The sequence below is a fragment of the Octopus sinensis genome, linkage group LG4, assembly GCF_006345805.1.
Source record: "Octopus sinensis linkage group LG4, ASM634580v1, whole genome shotgun sequence".
NCBI lineage: Eukaryota > Metazoa > Mollusca > Cephalopoda > Octopoda > Octopodidae > Octopus > Octopus sinensis.
In genome coordinates this window covers 164,606,107-164,625,782 of record NC_043000.1, presented here as the reverse complement: position 1 = coordinate 164,625,782, position 19,676 = coordinate 164,606,107, and the positions used below count along the sequence as shown (strand labels likewise).

The window sequence follows — 19,676 nt, the reverse complement described above, 5'->3', positions numbered from 1 at the left end:
TGTCTTCTTTCTTGTGTTGATAAAATAAAGTACCAGTCAAGTACTACTGTTAATATACTCAACTAACTTCTTCTCTTAAAACTTCTAACCTTTTGCTTTTATCTTAAAGTTTATTATTGATAATGAAACAAAAAACAAATTAGTAAAACAAGTACAGGACAAAATGGTTTGTGATATTTAGTTAAGCTATTTTGCATTCAGACCTCAAATCCTGCTATGGTAAATTTTACAGCCAAGTGCTGAAGTTGATTTTAAAAAATTATGCCCACCATAACTATAGTCTTGTCTCTAGGTTAGGGATCATTAAATAATGATTCTTAACAAATGCAGATAACCGACAAATATTTGTGAGAGAAAGTATAGTTAATAGTTAGTCATTAAATTAATATCAATAATTGACTGGTATAGATTTTATCAAACCATAAGTTTGAAAAATAAATTCTTACTAAGAGTTAAACTTAAAACTTAGATGTCAATGATAATGATTTCTGACATTGGCATGAGACAACAAATTTGAGAGAAAGATAAATCAACCTCAGTATTTGATTGATACTTTATTTTATTGGCACCAGAACAATGAAAAGTCAATCTTGACAAGATGTGAACTCAATGACAATATGTATTTCTTAACTAGTTAGCTACAGGCCAGTTTTCTATCTAATATATGGTAGACTTTTTTCATTCTTTCAGGGTCGATAAAATAAGAACCAGTTGAGCATTGGAGTTGATGTAATAGACTTACCCTCGCCACAATTGCTGGCCTTGTGCCAAAATTTGAAATCAATATGTAGTATGCCTATGTTCTACAAGAATAAATTTTTTTAAATTCATACTCTCTGGAAATTAGAGACAATGAAACTTGTGGTGGTCTTTTATAGGTAAAAATTAGTGATATTTACGAGTTTGGATAAATTCATATGCCTTAAGAAGAGAGGAATCTGATGTCTCGGGGAAACTTTTTCATTCGAAAGGAATATCTTATTGACATTCTTTTTTTTTTCTTTGATAGAGAGGGTTAGGCCAAAAATATTAGGCTCCTCTTCACACTGCAGCATACAGTGAACTATTTACTGAAAATTAGTTGCTTTCATATTCAGCTAGGGTTTAGAACAATAGGCTCTAATATGAAACTATGATGGAGGGTTTTAATTGAGATGTGAACATTTTAAAACAAGCAATTTAGTATTAAAGGTGGTCTCAGGTTGGTAGGTATTAAAAGAGTTATCATGAAACAATAAGATGCTTTCACATTATCTTAATCTCCTCAGCTAAGGCTTTTAAATACATAATAGAATTATCTACATTATAAATGTCACAAGTATTATGCATTATGCTATATATATATATATATATATATATATTATATATATATATATATTATATATATATATAGAGAGAGAGAGAGAGAGAAGAGAGAGAGAGAGAGAGAGAGAGAGAGAGAGAGAGAGAGATAAAGATGTATGCATTGTCACATATACTGCCTTTGAATGTTCAACTATGGATTATGCTTTCCCATTTTGGGTGAACTCTATTGATGATGATTATTATTAAGGACTGAAATTATGCCTGTCAATGTAATTGGCCTAAACTTTATTTGAAAAAGAATCTTACAAAAGATAAAAGACATATATAGATAAAAGATCATTGACTTGGATTGTCTGTCAGTAAAAGGATAATACATTCAAACACAGCCTTACATAAAATATATTGGCTAAGTGGGTGGTGGAACATATGTGCATATATGTGTGTTTGTTTACTTGCACAAGTGTGTGTATTAAGCCATCTCTGTTAAGGAGAAAAATGGAGAGATAATGTAAAGCAGCTAGTTCATTTCTACCTGAATAGCCATGTACCTGAAAGAGACCCATATATATATACATGTACTCATGTATATGTTTGTCCCCATTTGTATGTCACTATGTGTATACACTTGTACAAGAGTTACATCATAATGTAGAAGATTTGTATGGGAAACCACCAACTTAACCCAGAGGGATCAAATAGGTTTGGGCTAAATTGCTAATTACTTGCAGTCCTTTTGGATTGCTTAGTACACATGCAAGTTCTTTTATCACTCAGTACATCCTACACCAGCAAATGTCTGTTGTTCTTCTATATTTGAGATACACTGACATGACAAGCACATGTCCTTATATGGTACAGTAACTGCATTAATTCAGCCATCAAATCACATCACATCACCAATGTACATTACACATGAGCCACTACAGGAGCATTTCCATGTCACTTGACTTGCTAGATGTAGTAGCAAATCTCAAACCAGTTTATAAAAAGGTACATCAAATAATGCTTTATGAGGTACACTATTCCAGAAGAAAAACTGCTATAATTATGGCTGGAATGCGCTTTATTCACAGATATATTCTATCAGGATTGACTGAAGGTTAAAACTATATAATCATATATACTGTTTAGATAGTTTAAGTTTAAAAAATCCATTGGGTCTCTATACCCAATACAGTCCTGACTAGCAACCACAAACAACAAATGTTTCACAAGCCAATAAGAGACTCTATATAGTCATTTGACTTGCTAGAAATAGCAACCAAATCTCTGGAGCTGATTTAATTGACTAACCGCCCTCCCCCAAATTTCAGGCATTGTGCACAAGTTAGGAACAATTATTAAGGGGCAATGAATTGACAGAAGCATTAGAGAGTCATAGTAAATACTTTGAGATATTTCTTCCAGCTCTTTATATTCTTTCAAATTCTTTGCCTTTTATTCTCTTTTCTGGGTGGGAGGTGGCCAGTAGTATCAACTAAACCTCTGCTTCCAAATTTCAGGCCTTGTGTCTATGTTAGAAACATTATTATTACTATTATTATGGGGGTGGATGAGTTGATAAAATAAAATGGGTTCATGCAGTCAACAATTCCTTCTCACAAAAACTATATATGACCTCATGCCTATGTTAGAAAACAATTTACCCTAAGTTTCATGCAAGCTTTTACACAACTTTGTGTGCTTTTGTGCCCCAGTCTGAACACAACATAGACCTTTAGGAATGTAGAAAATTGTCTTAGATCTGCTTCCCTTTGTCACAAGATGCGTTTTGTTTACTGGTGTTATTTCAATGTTTAATCTTCATTGACATATATATGATGTGTGCAGTAGGTGTGTGATTCTGTGCTAGGGAAGTTGTGTAATATTGCGCTGTTTTGGGTGTAAATTATGTGGAGTATATGTTATCTTATTGAATAGTGGCTATGTTACTTATGTGATGAGTTGTGTTGCTGTTACTGATATATGCATATTGAGTTTTCAAATCCTGGTTGAAGTCATTTTACTTGTACTTATTAATGTCCCTTGAAGAAAAGGCAAAACACCACAACCGCCCGTTTCCTCTCTCAGCCACTTGAAAACATCACAACTTTTACTTGCTTCTCTCTCTCTTTCTCTATACCACTCAAAATATTAAATTTCATAGTTGTTTCTTTTACCATTATACTTCTTTTGCTTTCCTTTCTCTTCTATATTGCACCAAATCAATATACCAATAGGCTTAACCCTGTAGCATTTAAACTGGCTATATCCAGCCCAAATATTTTTTTTACCTGCTTTTACATCCAAAATGACCAGATCCAGCCTCTCACACCTGCCCTACAATGTCATTCTCAAAAAACAAATTATCACATCATCAAAATCTCAATGCTATGAGATAATGTGAACAAATACGCATTACATTTAACAGGGTAATCTGAATGCAAAAAGTTTAAGCCACCATAACCAGCCTCACAGATTACGCCACCATACCCCCACCCAGTAGTTAATACAAGCAACAGAACCTCTCAATACAAAAGATAAACATTGTCAAACTTATGTAACTTTTCATGGTGACAATACTGATGGTTAAACAAGTACACTGAAAAACTTAATAGCAGGTATATCAATTAACAAAAATGGTGGGAGGAGTGATGGTTGTCAATGATAATCAATGAAAAAAGCAAAAAAAAATAAAAATCAGTCAATGAACAAAAATATAACAAGACTCAAAGTTGAATATATGGGTTGTTCAGAGATAAGGAGTTAGATAAGAAATAAAAATGTCAGCAGCATGACAACTCCATACACAAGTACAAAACTTTGTATTTGCAGGGAAAGTGAAATGACAGAGTGATACACATTGTTTTGAAATTCTCAGCAACACACATGAAGTGAAAAGACAACAACCTGAAATATGAAAAACCAAATTCAGAGTATCTGCTTGCTTTGAGCTTACTTGTTGCTCTATGATACTCACCAGCCAGTTACTAATATCAATATTGATTTCTTTGAAATGCTCACGACCGATTTTCATGTGACAGATATACCTGGTATCTATTCTATAAATTACCAATAGATTAAACTAAAAAGAGAACCTCAATGTGGTGACTTGTACTTGAAAAAATAGCAGTCAAAACTTCCCTCAAATTACACCTTACCATCTTAAAAGCGGAAGGACACCATTGGAGATACATTACATATGAAAAGAAAAGAAGAAATAATCATAACACATTTTGATTGTAGTTCTGATCAGGGTTCATTTGAGATTAGACAGTGAAGAGTCAATACAAAGGCTACTAGAACAGCTATAAATAACCAAATCTCCTTCAAATTCCAACTTAACATCTTTAAAAAAAAGTAAGCATTGGAAAATGTAGTCCTAGATATACTCTGTCTATAAAAATATGTCAGAAGGGTCATGGTTTTGATAATACGACTGCAAGACCGTGATTTACCAGATGTAAACAAGAACAACTACAAAGAAATTAACAGTATAGGAGGCAAAAACACATGAATCTAATTCTGTCAGTTATTTTGTCCAGGAGTTTACAACTGCAACCAGCAAAGAAACCTCTACACAGTCAACCACTTAAAGATTGAATCCTAGATTCTTTTAAAAAAAACACTAGCATTAATACACTATCTTGGAGACAGCATTTTGGCAGTGACGTGGATTTTGATAAAAAGGAATTATATTATTTAGTGAACATTTTTGTATGAGCAAGGGTAAATGGCAAAACATGAAAACAAGATGGTTCAGAACAAGGGTTGAGATTCCCTGATGTAGAGGATAGACATAATTGTTATTTAGTCCCTGACATAGCTGAACATATGATCTTTCATCAGAAGTTCATAGCCAAACTTACAATGAAAGCCTTCCAGATGCAACTGTTCATCTTTTTGGCCTATGTGGAACTACATTCTCAAACGTATTTATCTACCTTTCTTTTAATCGCATAGATATGCATATATGAAGAACAGGGTTGACTTACACATTTGTTCCTGGAAAGTTACTCCTTAGAGTACATACCTTGTAAAGGTTTATGTAAGGTAAGCAGGTATCCATGCAGCAAGTCTATGTTCACACTACTGATGTCCAAGTGAAAAAAAACAAGGTCAGTACAGCATGGAACCAGCATCATTGCAAACAAATTCAGAACATTACAAACCCAAAGAGATACTACAAGACATCTCGTTCAACACTCTAACAACCTTATATAATTAATCATTGAGCACTTTTGTGAAAATACTTTGTCTTGTCAAATTAAGATGTGCTTTTGAAATCCATGAAATCTGGTTAATTTACCATGCATGCACACACACACACACACACACCCAAAATTTACAAGGCATTTTGATTAGGTGTCTTGTACTACAGCCTTGGGTTAGCCAAAGCCTTGTGACTGAAAATGAGTAAATGGAGTCTGTGTGGAAATCCAACAAGCAAACTCTAACTACAATTGAAGAAGCCAGCCTTGTAATAGAGTGTATCAAGCTGATTATGCCTGAGGATTATGTTATCAGTACACATTACTGTGGAATACCCAGTTACTTATTCATTCAATGACCAGTAGTTCGGGTGATAAAATTTCAGAACTGTCAAAACCACATGAGATCCATTTATTTTTTACTTTGAGAGAGAGAAAGAGAGAGTGTAATTATTAGATGTGTGTTCAAGCATGTGTTTGTATATATGTATTTGTGGTAGTAGTTATTTATTAAAAATAGGAGTAAGCAACATTGGAACTGGAATTTTGCACAGACAAATATTAATTTCTTTAATATAGAGAAAATTTATTCATTTGATACTGAGGTTTTACCCTATACTTCCTTTGAATTGCCTATTATTATTATTACACATTCTCAAGTTGTCTTGAGAAATAGGTTAAAGCTCAGAGTAGCCTCAGCTTCAAATGAATTAGTAATTACTACATGTATTGAGTACTTTTACTCTTGCTTGTGCATCAAAACACAGAGATATATAATTGTATAAAACCAGGCATGAATGGAGTGAGCATCGATACAGGAGGCTTTCTACTTGGAACATCTATTTTGAAAATATGAATGGTGAGCAATATGCAATAATAGCTGCTATTGTAACTACAATAACACCAGCATTAACTGGTTTCCTTGGGAACAACAACCCTGCACTCTTGTTTTGTAAGAAGGAGGAGGATGTACGGTCTAAAGACTTGACTTTAATGTATTCTAGTACTTATCAACAGTTCTGCAAAGAAAGATAAAAATTACCTTCCAGAAATGTTTGAAATCAAAATATGAGGCATCAAAATAAAATAAAGCAATATAAAGATTCTTTTCATTGGCAGAAAGTCATCAAGAAATTTATAGGGAGATGGATATAATCAATACAACTGACAACTTGTACATATGTTGCAATCCTAGTACTTGATTCTTTATTTTATTGACCCCAGAAGTATGAAGAAGTTGACCTTGGCATGAGTCAAACTCAGCACGAAAAGACCTGTCACAAAATTCCTTAAAACATTTTGTAAGACACTGCTGATTCTTTCACTACACTACCCTTGATAATAAAAATTGGCACAAGAGTGATAAAAGCAAAGTCAAGCATGTTGGGATTTGAACTAGTATTTTGTCAATCATTTCAATAACACTGATAATACATTCTAATATTGACCAAGAGCACATTTAGTGTTTAAGGTGTATAACTGATTATATTAACCCAGTACTTGGCTAGTACTTAATTTTATTGACCCAGGATAGATGAAAGGCTAAGTCAACCACAGTAGGATTTGAACTCAAAACAAAGAGAAGCAAAATGCTATAGCCACCACTCAATAATCATAATCATTTCTAACTTAGGTACAAGTGCACAAATTGTGAAACTGGTCAGAGCTGATTAACTGAAACCCAGCACATAGTAGAAATAACATGGAAGAATGAAAGACAGTCAACCTAAAAAGGATTTTAATTCAGAACATAAAATAATAGAATTAAATAGTAGAAGGTATCTAATTTTTCATTTCTGCTTTTCTTATAATCATAAAGAATTCTTAGGAATAAGACCAAAAATTTTCAGAAAGAAGGGTTAATCAATTAAAGCAATCCCAAGTGCTTAGTACTTTTATTGACCCCAGAAATACGAAGAGCAAAGCTGGCCTTGGTATGATTTGAAATCAGAACATAAAAGGCCATAACAAAATGCCTTGTGGCATTTTGTTAGATACCCTAATGATACTGCCAAACCACCATCCTTAATAATTATGATAATTATAACAATATATAACTTTTATGTAGGAGTTCCCTGAGAGAAGAGGGGGAGATGAGGAAACATATATTCTACACTAATTACAACCTATTAAGAATAATACCTGAAAGATATATGTGGATGAAATTAAAGAAAGTATTGCTGTGCTTCGGGCTCCTTTTTGCTTAAGAGAGCCTCTATGTGATCACTTCACTTGATGAAAAATAACAGCAAAATTCCCTTGATTAACAACCTGCCATCCTAAAGAAGGATACAATAGTTGATACAACCCAAGATAAACAAAAATATAAGGACACCTTTTATTATACATCTGCTCAGGCAGTACTGGCCAAGGGCTAAGCAATAACATATTTTTTTTCTAAGTTAGAGTTTAAATTAACATACACACACACCACACCACACATACATACATGTATATATATTCACAACTTCAGAGACAACCCCAATTAGACATGTCCAACAAGTTTTGCGAATGGACACAAGAAAACAAATAAGAGTACAAAATATATCATTACAGTGTGAGAAAGAAACTGAGAGAGAATTCAATGACTTTTCAGATCCCTATTTTCCACTAAGAACAATCACAAACTGATACATCCATTGACATATATTAATTTTCATCCTCATTTTTTTACCAAGTGAGTAATGGAGAAAGAGAGAGATAGAATTCATTGTCTTTGGTTGACAAAGTTTTCGATAAATAATAAACTATCAATTTAAAATTCATTAAAGCAACTCAACTTCAACACCAATTGTAATGGTAATTGCATCAAAGCATTTAATTATCTTGGACAAATTTGCACTTGTTTATTTACACTAATCTTCTGAATCTGACAGTTACTTCATTAAATCTTCTATTTTTGCAATTTTTGTATTTGTACTTTATATATATATTTTTTTTTATGAGCTGGCAGAACCATTACTGTATCAGACAAAATGCTTAGCAGCATTTCCTCCAGCTCTTTAGATTCTGAGTTTAAATTCCACTGAGGTCAACTTTCATCCTTCCGGGTTGGTAAAATAAGTACCAGTCAAGTATTGGGTTCAGATTTTGTGCTTTTATTAAAAACAATTATTATTATGATTGAAATTTTTAACTTTAAATTCATTTTTGATAATGTTATTAAAAACCAGTGAGATTTGCTTATTGCCTCTCTGACTGAATTTTCGTTAATTTTTTGAGCATTCTCACATGATTAGGTTTTCAATTCAGTAAAACAACTAACAACATTAAATTAAGGTTATGTGAAAAGCAGCATATTCACATCAAAACTTTCACTGCTTTTTATGTAATTTTCTTCCCCGACAAAGGGCCACTGTCCAAAACATTTAATTTTCCTGTTTCTTTCTTACAGTATAATCAACATTTTGTCTTTCTTGTGATACACAGGACATATTTCCCTGATGTTCATGCATCATGTATGATAAACATCCTAATTTTATTTCAATCACCAGAGTTACTTGGGACTTAGGTGAGGAAAGCTCATTATTGCTCAGAACATATGAAACAATGACTAACTAAAAGTCTGAAAACAGGCAAGGACGTTTTAGCACAAACTTATGAAAATGTTTAGGACATGCAATGTACCCATGTTCATTATTTTGTGGTTTTCCCCAGACTTTGTACTAAGCAGATGTAGTAGACCAACCAGATTACCAGTGGATTACATTATGATACTCAATTATGTATGCGTGTGTATATGCATGAATCCTTACTTTACAAAAATTAAACATATCCATACATTGTATGCACTGTATGCATACACTCTTACCTTATATAAATTGCATTCATCCAGGTCTTACATAAATAGTATCTACACAGTGTTAAAAGATAGCAGCTGGTTGGTCTACTACAGTACAAAGGACCTGGTGTTTGAACGAGGAATCCAGCATAATTCTCAACAGTTATGTTCTGCTGTAAACAGTTAGCGAGTGCTTTTTAATTGCTTACATTACTAAATTCAAATTTTCTTATGATAATAATAGCTTGCAGAAGGATGTACTTCACCAAACGGTGACCCAACAGTTTACAGAACTACATCATTCTATCATCATGATCACTAACACAAGGATCCCCTATGTAGTCGCTCAAGGAACAGTTGCCAAACTTACAGCATCTCATCCTTTTTTATAAGGAGGATACATAAGACAATGTAGTTAGTCTCTGATTTACAAAAACACTGAATGGTCACACATTTTTCCTTTTGTGTGTGTGTGTGTGTGTGTGTGTATAAACTAGAATTTTTTGGTCATTGGTCTACCCGACTAGAGCTGACTGAGGGTTAAATAATAAATACAGAGTTCGTATGAGAGTGCACTGAGTTCTATGCGAGACATTGAGTGTCTGGGAAATTAATCACCCAACACTTCCTAAACGATCAGTATTTCCCCACGGCAAATAGCAATATGAAACTAGTAACACGCATGACTCACGGGATAACATACACACACACTGACACACATACATATATATACATGAGAAAGAGGAGAAGGAGACAGAGATCAGCACAAGTTTTGTTTTGTTTATTAATACATATTTAGATGTATGCGAGAATATTAATGTTTCTGATACTAGAAGCCATACTCCAAATAGTATCACACACACACACACACACATGTACACATGAAGAAGGCAAGTGACACATTCCATAATTTCAGCAAATGACCGAAACTAAACGGCACTTTTCATACACTGGTGCACAATCATAGGAAACACTTAAGATAATATACTGCAACGGTGAACAGCTACGTTACTTTATATAATATTGCGGCTGGGTTAAATTTGAAATACTTCACATCTGGCTGGCGAGAGAAGAAATGAAAAGTAACTTGCTCAAGAATGAAAACGAACCTATTGACTACATATCAGAAAGACAGGCGGAAGGAAGGAAGGAAAGAACGAACATAAATACGTGTGTGTGTGAGAGAGAGAGAGAGAGAGACGTAGAGTCGGCCCTAAAGCACCAGATGAACTTATCCGAATTCACGAAATCTAGGGTATTCCCTTTAGCTGTTGACAGGATATCGCGATTCGACACACTTCTAGCAGAACTGATGCTATTAAAGAATGTCCAAGTTCTTTAGCCCATACTGTATAACATATTCGAGCACTGTATACAATAATTTCATTGTATATTATATTGCATAAAGATATATATGGCATATAGATATTCATACCCATACTTTAATTATATAACTATTATTAATTCATACGTATATAAATTAATTATTACACTCGAGACTAATATACACAACTCACGCAAAAAACTATTTTTTACGGCTGGATAACTGCCACCAAATAGTGGCAAACCGGATTAATAACCATTTAATTGACATAGCAGTTTTGTAAGTTATGGGGCAAGTAGGAAAAGAGAGAGAGAGAGAAGGGAAAGAAAAGTTGCAGAGGTGGTAGTGAAAAAAAAACAGCCCTGAATATGTATACGTGATATATGCCAAGAGCAACGGAGAAAAACACAGGAAGTTAAGAAAAAAATTGCAAAATTTAGAAAAGCAGAAACGGAGTGGAACTACCCTGGCCGAGATACAGGGAAGCTTCGTTCCGATCGCTTTTATAACAACACAAGGCCGAGATACAGGGAAGCTTCGTTCCGATCGCTTTTATAACAACACAAGGCCGAGATACAGTGAAGCTTCGTTCCGATCGCTTTTATAACAACACAAGGCCGAGATACAGGGAAGCTTCGTTCCGATCGCTTTTATAACAACACAAGTACAGTAAATATAAATAAGTAAAATCGATTAAATCCATTCCGGGAATTCATTAAAACACAAACAAATAAATGAATCCCTCTATCGATATTATTAGTAGTGTTTTTTTGGTGATAGATGTCAAATAATGAAAACAAAATATGTTGTTGTTTGTCATGACAGTGAGTGTATGAATTATTCTTTGGTTTGCGGAATCTATTTTAAATGTGAGATCTCTAAGCTGACAAGCTGTCTGGTTTACAGACTTTATATAAACGGATTAGTTTAGTGAGAGGAAGAAAAACTGAACGACCGGATTGCTTTTTAAATGTCTTTTCTCGCTGCTAATCAGTTGTGGCCTGAATACAGAATCTTGCATTCGGGAAGTCTAAGTCTAAAGGAGGGCGGCTACCGCCAAGTTAGCAACAACACTCACATATATAACACCATAGCCGCAAACAGTAACAACATCATTACCACAGACACACTGAATAGTCTACTCCTAGATACTCTATGCCAATAGGTAAAATAAAATAATTTTTTTAAAGGACGAGATGGTAACAACTGAAACGCTTTCGACCATCGTAATTCTGCTCCATCTCCGGACTGGATTAGGAGGGCAACAGCCTCAGCAGAGGCCGACAGTATACAATAATGCAGAACACCCACAAAAACATGGAAAACTATCCACAACAACATTTACACACAAATAAAATAAATAAATGATAACATTACGAACAACAAGAGTCAAAATCAGCCCCAGCGAAGTGATCTACTTACTCTTTCTTCCATTCTTAACGTTAAATGGTGTGCGAGGCGAGAAGTAAGTAATGTGTGCACATCGTCAACATAGAGGTGAGTATAGGTGCGTGTGCAGACACGGTAACTTCCTGTTAGAAATAAAGGAATGAATGGATTGTTGTTTGGTGTGTCTGAGAGAGAGAGAAAGATGGTCAACACCTTCCACCAACGGAACAGGCTTACTTCTCTCCCTTACTTAATCTCTCTCTCTCTCTCTCTCTCTCACTTCCTCTAACTCTTCCTCAATACTCCTCCCTTTTACTATAGTCTTTCACAATTAATTCCAAGCACTCACTCTCCTTCAATTACCCAAGCCTCTTACTCCACCTCATCACACACAAATATAAACATATACAAAAGCAAGCAGGCATTCACACTTACGCAAACAGATACACTTGGAAAATAGACAAACAACAGCGACAGACGGGTCCAGGCGGATTGACACTTGATGTCGATGTTGGCAAGGGACGAAAGGACGAGTCCACACACACACAAGTCCAATGCATGAAGTTCTCCACCCTTGAGTCACTTAACTAACTTGACAGATGAATAAAAATATATATACTTTTATTTATTGAGTGCTATCTGCTCCTGTTTGTTCCTCCAGTAAGCTCTCTCATTCTCTCTCTCTATATATATATACATAAATATATATATATACATACACACACATATATATACATACACACATATATATATATACACCCACACACACATGTGGCACGTAAAAAGCACCATCAGAATCGTGGCCGATGCCAGTGCCGCCTCCACTGGTTTCCGTGCCGGTGGCACGTAAAATGCACCAATCCGATCGTGGCCGTTGCCAGCCTCACCTGGCACCTGTGCAGGTGGCACGTAAAAAGCACCCACTACACTCACGGAGTGGTTGGCGTTAGGAAGGGCATCCAGCCGTAGAAACACTGCCAGATCAGACTGGGCCTGATGCAGCCTTCTGGCTTCACAGACCCCAGTTGAACCGTCCAACCCCTGCTAGCATGGAAAGCGGACGCTAAATGATGATGATGATACACATATATATACATACATACATATATATATATATACATACATATATACACATATACATACATACATACACATATATATATATACACATATATATATATACACACACATACACACAAATATACATACACACACACACATACATACATATACACACACACACACACAGAGGCAGATAATACAATAACTAAAACTGTGTCACATTTGATAACAGTGAGACCTTTGTGATCACGTGTCTGCAGCAAACACACGCCTACACACACACATGCAGACTACAGCTCGTATTCAACTATTCCAATGAATAGCCTGATTGAACTAATTCAAATTGTCACGAGTTTTACATCTCCATGCAAGGAGGTCCCACTACAACATGGTATATTACCAGTTCATTGCCGAACTAAATGTTGTTTCCTTTCATCTATCTAAGTTCATAATTTGCCAAGCTCCAATTTGCATTTTATTCCAAAGGGCGTAACAGAAAAGGGATCACTTCTCACTTCTACCAACCACATTTACTGTCCAAAATACAGTGGTGTATTTAGTTACATACCTTTACATTCTGAGTTCAAATTCTGTTGATGTTAGTATTATCTTTCTGGTTATATAAGTATAAGTGAAGAACTGGAATCATTTACATCAATTACGCCATTCCCCTGATTGTGACTTTGTGTCTGTCTACGTCAGAACCTTAATTGGTGTTGTTTCAGCCATACTCTTCTTCTTTGGCAAGCTGGCAGAATCATTAGCACACCAGATGGCATTTCTTCCAGTTCTTAACATGCTGAGTTCAAATTCCATGGAGGTCAACTTTACTTTTCAATCCTTTCAGGGTCGACAAAGTAACTACCAGTTGAGCCCTGGGGTTGATGTAATCAACTAACATTCCCCTGCCCCAAATTTGCTGACCTTGTGCCAAAATTAAAACGATTAATGGTGAGCTGACAGAATCATTAGCACACTGGACAAAATGCTTCTGCCTAGGTAACCCTCATCTTTCATCCTTTTGGGGTTGATGAAGTAAGTACCAGTTGAACACTGGAGTTAATGTAATTGGCTAGTCCCCACCCAAAAAATTTCAAGACTTGTGCCCTTAATAGAAAGGAATGTTATTATCATTTGTAGTTAAAAGACAGTGAGCTGGAAAAGTCGCCAGGCAAAAAGTGCTTAGCAGAATTTCATCCATCTTTACATTCTGAGTTCAAATGCCACTAGGATTTATCCTTTCAGAGTCAATAAAAAAAGTACCAGTTGAGCACGGTAGGGGTGGGTGGGGGGTTGATGCAATTGACTTGCTCCTCCCCCAAAATTGTTGGCTTTGTGCCAAAATTTGAAACCATTATTTGTAGTAATTACATTATATTATTTAATTACAATGCTTTATATGCTGAATTTAAATTTGACTTCAGATGTAATTCCACTACTCTTGAGGTCAAATTCACTTTCAACCATCTTGGAGTCAATAAAATATATAAATATTCCAGTTAAATTCTGGAATCAATATAATTGTTTCCTTCAGTTCTTTATCACTTGAAAAACGTTGACCAAGTCTTAGAAATCAACATGGGAAAACACATCCGGAATACATTAGAAATACGCAAGACTATCAACAGAAGCCCATACAATTGAACCTTACTATAGCTAAATACTGTATTAAACCACTACGCCATATGCCCGTGGGCATATGGCGTAGTGGTTAAGAGCGCAGGTTACTAATCCCATGATTCCGAGTTCGATTCCATGCAGTGACCTGAACAATAATAATAATAACATCAAAAAGTATCTTTGGAATGAGAACCCAGGTTTGAAATTTCCCCAAGACACCTGAAGAAGGCTGGAGGGTATATCAGCCGAAAGGTTGTGTTAACAACAAACGAGATGAAGACTAATATCCGTTGAATGTAAATGATGCACATTGTCATGACTTGAACTTGTTACTACCATTGTGAATGTGTGCCTAGAGAAGGCATATTACTCTTGCTTATGTCATTCTGTCCAGTTTGCAATATTCTCTGCCACTTCATGGTTTATCCAAACCTCAAAAAGATGACCATACTAACATCGATGAGTGAATGTTGCATGTATGTGCAGCAGCAGCAGCAGCAGCAGTCGTAGTTAGTCACAAGTCCATCTTGATTGAGCAGACCAATGATTGAAAGGAATTACAACTGAGAGGATCCAATCTTTTTAGGAATATACTAAGGACAACAATATCCAATGTACCCTTTCCTCATTTAAGATAGTAGGGAGAAGTCACAGTTGTTTAGCATCATCACCGGGCCCCTGGTGTCTTTAGCAGAATTCCTCTCTCTTGCAAACATTTGGATTAGATCTTTGGTCTGAAGATGGGTATGCTGATCCCCCCAACCCTTTTTTTTGGGGGGGGGGGGTTCCAAAGTTGTTTTTTTTATTATTTGTGGCACACTTTACAACAAATCAATACATAAGTGCATTTTATGCAAGAGTCCACACAAAAAAAAAATGTATCAAAAGATACTTTAGCCTATACAGAAAATTATTAAGTACTTATTTAAGGATGGTTGTTTTCATTTTATTTTTGCCAATAAAGACACATGCTATAGTGTGTGCATGTGTGTTTATTTGGTAAAGCAAGAAAAAAAAATGACCATCCCAAAATATAACAATATCTGTTTCAACACATGATTTCACATCAGGAATCTTGCAAAACAAATCCCTAAATGTATTAAGTACTTATTCAATAAATGATGCACAGTTATCAGCACTTTACATTTAGAATTTGCTTCTTTTTTTTTTTCAAATTTTCTAAATACAGTTTTATTATTTTCAGAAACACCTAACAACTCACACAGTAAAGCAATGTATGAGAAACACATCCACAAAAATGTCAGTGACAATATTCCAAATTCTGAGACTAGACCAACACAAAATCAAAGTGTAACACTTAAAAGAAACTTATCCAAACAACTTTTAGGTATGTATCTGAACAGTACTTAATGCGGGAAGCAAACAAGAACAATGAAGAGGTTCTGGGATAGTAGACAATTTAGTCACTGATTCAAGTCACTGTCTGTCTATCAGCTTGCATCTGGGCTTTTTAAACTCTAAACCAGTAATATATCAACTTCTACTTGGTCTGACACTAATCACTAATCTATTCCTTATCTATACAAACATTTCAAAACAAAGACGAATAGGATGCTGACACTGATGACAATGCTTATGATAATTTCGAGAAGTTATTTTAGCCAACATAGAACAAAAGCAATATGGATTGTGGATGATTTTAAAAACATTCCTTTGACGAAAATAGAAAATTGAATAAAATACAACAGGACAAAAGAAAAAAAATATAAAGTAATGTTGAAACCAACAGAAAAAAAAAGCATAGGAAACAATAAAACAATCAATGGAAATCCAATCTTATTTGAAATCACACCAGTTCAGCTCATAGAGTGTTTAGAGGACATGACAAAGTTACTAAACAGAAGCTTAATGGATTCATTAAAGACAAATAGTGGAATGGAATGGTAAAGTGGGGTGGGAGAATGACATTAATGCAAATTTGCCTACAGCTGTAAGATAGAAAGATGAAAGAAAAAAAATCTAACAATAGTAATAAAATAATTTACATGACATTAGACTGTAATAACAGCCTTGAGGAATTCATCATCACCATCTAGTCATCATCATTAATCACTTTACCAAGCTAGCAACACAGCTTCCACATAGCCATTCACTCAACCTACTGACTATAACAACCAGTTTTCAACTAACTTCCGACAGTGCAAAACCTTTTCAAATAGGAGGGGGAAAAGCTCACTTTTTTAGGTCCTGAATCCTAAATTATGAGTCAAGCAACCAACAACAGTGAGAGGACAGCCATAGCTAAGAACTCCACTCGAATACTTTATTAAATTGGCTGAGTGTGATCAGCTTGTGCTTGGAAAGTTGACCAGGGTCAGAAGATTCAGTGGAATGAGAGTAAAAATCCCTTGCAGTATTAAGTTAAACCCCATCATCATTTCCACTCTGGTCAAGTTTGTACTTATTTAAAAATACTACTTCCCCTAGATGGATCAGAGATCATACACTTGTATTTTCAATTTGTAGCATGTTTTCTATAGTTGAATGCCTTACTTATTATCACCAACCACTATAGAGAGTGTAGTGAGTGCATTCTATCATAGCACTGGCAAGAGAGAGGTTGTCATGTCTTAAGCATTCTCTTCTACACTGTTTTGTCTCCATTCATTTACCAACCACTTTGCAGGAGAGTGCTGGGAGCATTTATTGTGGCTCCAGCACTGGACAGGTTGCCTTATCTGTGCTACATCATCTCCAATCATTATCTCATTCAATCACCAGAATGTCGTCTCATTCCTGACAGATGGACGAGAGAGTAATGAAAGAGAACAGGAACATTCTGAGTTTCAAATCCTGCTTAGATCATATTTACCTTTCATCTGTCATGGGTCAGTAAAATAAGTACCAGATACATACTGGAATCAATGTAATTGATTATACCAACCCACAAAATTTCTGACCTTGTGTAAGAAATTATCATCTTCTTTGTTGGTTCATATTTAAGAAAGGTGCGCGAGTGTTTTGTATGGACCCAATTTAAAAACTGGGTACATACAAAATACTCACACACACACAACACACATATTTATATTACATTAATACTAATTAAATTTTATAATCACACACTTAAAAATAAGATATATACACAGTAAACAACATACAAAGATATGTACACACACACATATATATATATAAAGATATACACACACAAAGATATGTATGCATATTCACAACAATATGTACACACAGATAAACATACACACATATACACAAAGACATATACCATCAAGAGTATATTTTTGGCCACAAGAAATCCTTTTTAAAAAGCAGTAATACCTCCCAGGGGTATACTTATAGATGGCAAGGGAATTATACAAAGAAGCAGTAAAGAAAACATTCTTCACATTCTTCTGGAATCATCCACCCACAATGTCCACACACACACACACATGCCCAGTATGTAGACTAGATGGTTTTAAAATTCAATTAAAATACTGAAGAAAGGAGTGTATACAGTTACAGCCATATTGAATCACAGACACATATGCAAGCATAATCACAGATACACTTTATACACAGCCAGTTACAGTTATTGTCACACACACAATAACAGATATGTAAACATACACATAGACTGTGACAGTTACACATAAAGGAACCTAGGCAGCCATCCAGTCAGACAAATACACACACACAGTCAGACATCAAACATACTCAGACAGTCACCCACACACAGTCAATCATGCATACACATACAGTGCAAAATACATACACAAACACACAAGTTAGACATACAGCGTGCACGCACACACACACACACACACACACACACACACACACAAAACTCTGATGAGAAACTTATTTCCTGTTTACCTAAAAATGTTGTCAAACGCAAAATGTCTGTGGTACTAGATGAGAGAAAAGAATAGGGAGTTTATGGGTTCGGTTATCCACACCCACCCTCAGTTGTTTTTTATGAAGAGAAAGTGAGTGGGGGGGGACATTGTGGTAGAGAGGGATAATAAAGGGAGGAGCCTACTGGTCTGGAGGAGAAGGGGAGGGAACAGAGTCAGGGAAACTATTTGAATAGAATATGTTTGAGTTCCATAAGTTAATTTGTTGTGAGAAGTGCAAGAAGCTAACATTTCAAGCACTAACTCTCCGTGATGTGGAGGGTGGCATACAGTTACATTTCATTCAATTTCTCATTCTTGCCATCTTGTGACCAGAGTGACAACATTTCTGTATATTCTCCTTCATATGGAGGGTATAACTAAGCAACTTGAACTCTATTTATAACTCTCCTATGGCTGAGTGGTTAGAGCATTGGGATCACAATCATGAGGTAGTGAGCTTGATGTTGTGTTCTTGAGCAAGACACTTTATTTCGCATTGCTCCAGTCCACTCAGCTGTAGAAATGAGTTGTGGTGTCACTAGTGCCAAGCTGTATCAGCTTTTGCCTTTCTCTTGGATAACATCGATGGCATAGAGAGGGGAGGCTGATATACATGGGCGACTGTTAGACTTACATAAAACCTTATTCAGCCTTGTACCTTGGAGGGGAACTTTCTAGGTGCAATCCCATAGGCATTCATGATCAAAGGGGGGTCTTTGCTCTTTTACAATGAAATAATTTTTGCCAACACAGACCACAGCTCTCTTGGATTCAAGATTATATCATATTTTGACATACAACGGTATTAATCACAATGATGATGGTTTATATATATCCTTTTATCTTTTAATTGCTTCAGTCATTAAACTGCAGCCATGCTGGGGTACTACCTTGTTTTAAAGCCTGGTACTTATTCTATCAGTCACTTTTGTCGAACTATTAAGTTACAGGGATGTAAACACACCAACACTGGTTGTCAAATGGCTGGGAGTGGAGACAAACACAGATACAAAAACATGTACATACGACAAGCTTCTTTCAGTTTCTGTCTACCAAATTCACTCACATATCACTGTAACTCTTTTGCAACAAGTACAGATTTTCTCTCTGGACAAGATTTCGGACAATCATTGTCTAATAACGTTTGA

General features: G+C 35.3%; 1 protein-coding gene across 3 annotated transcripts in view; it reads right to left on the bottom strand.

Moving 5' to 3' along the window:
• The window catches only part of LOC115211051 (phosphatidylinositol 4-kinase beta), a 135,880-nt gene that overhangs the window by 78,138 nt on the left and 38,066 nt on the right, over positions 1 to 19,676 (bottom strand). Inside the window, exon 1 of one of the 3 annotated variants that reach the window (XM_029779927.2) lies at positions 12,023 to 12,237. The exons of the other annotated variants lie outside the window; for them this stretch is intronic. The gene's annotated coding sequence lies outside the window, so the exon portion shown is untranslated. Of the gene's footprint in view, positions 1 to 12,022; positions 12,238 to 19,676 lie in introns of those variants that run through there. 3 annotated transcript variants of the gene reach the window in all.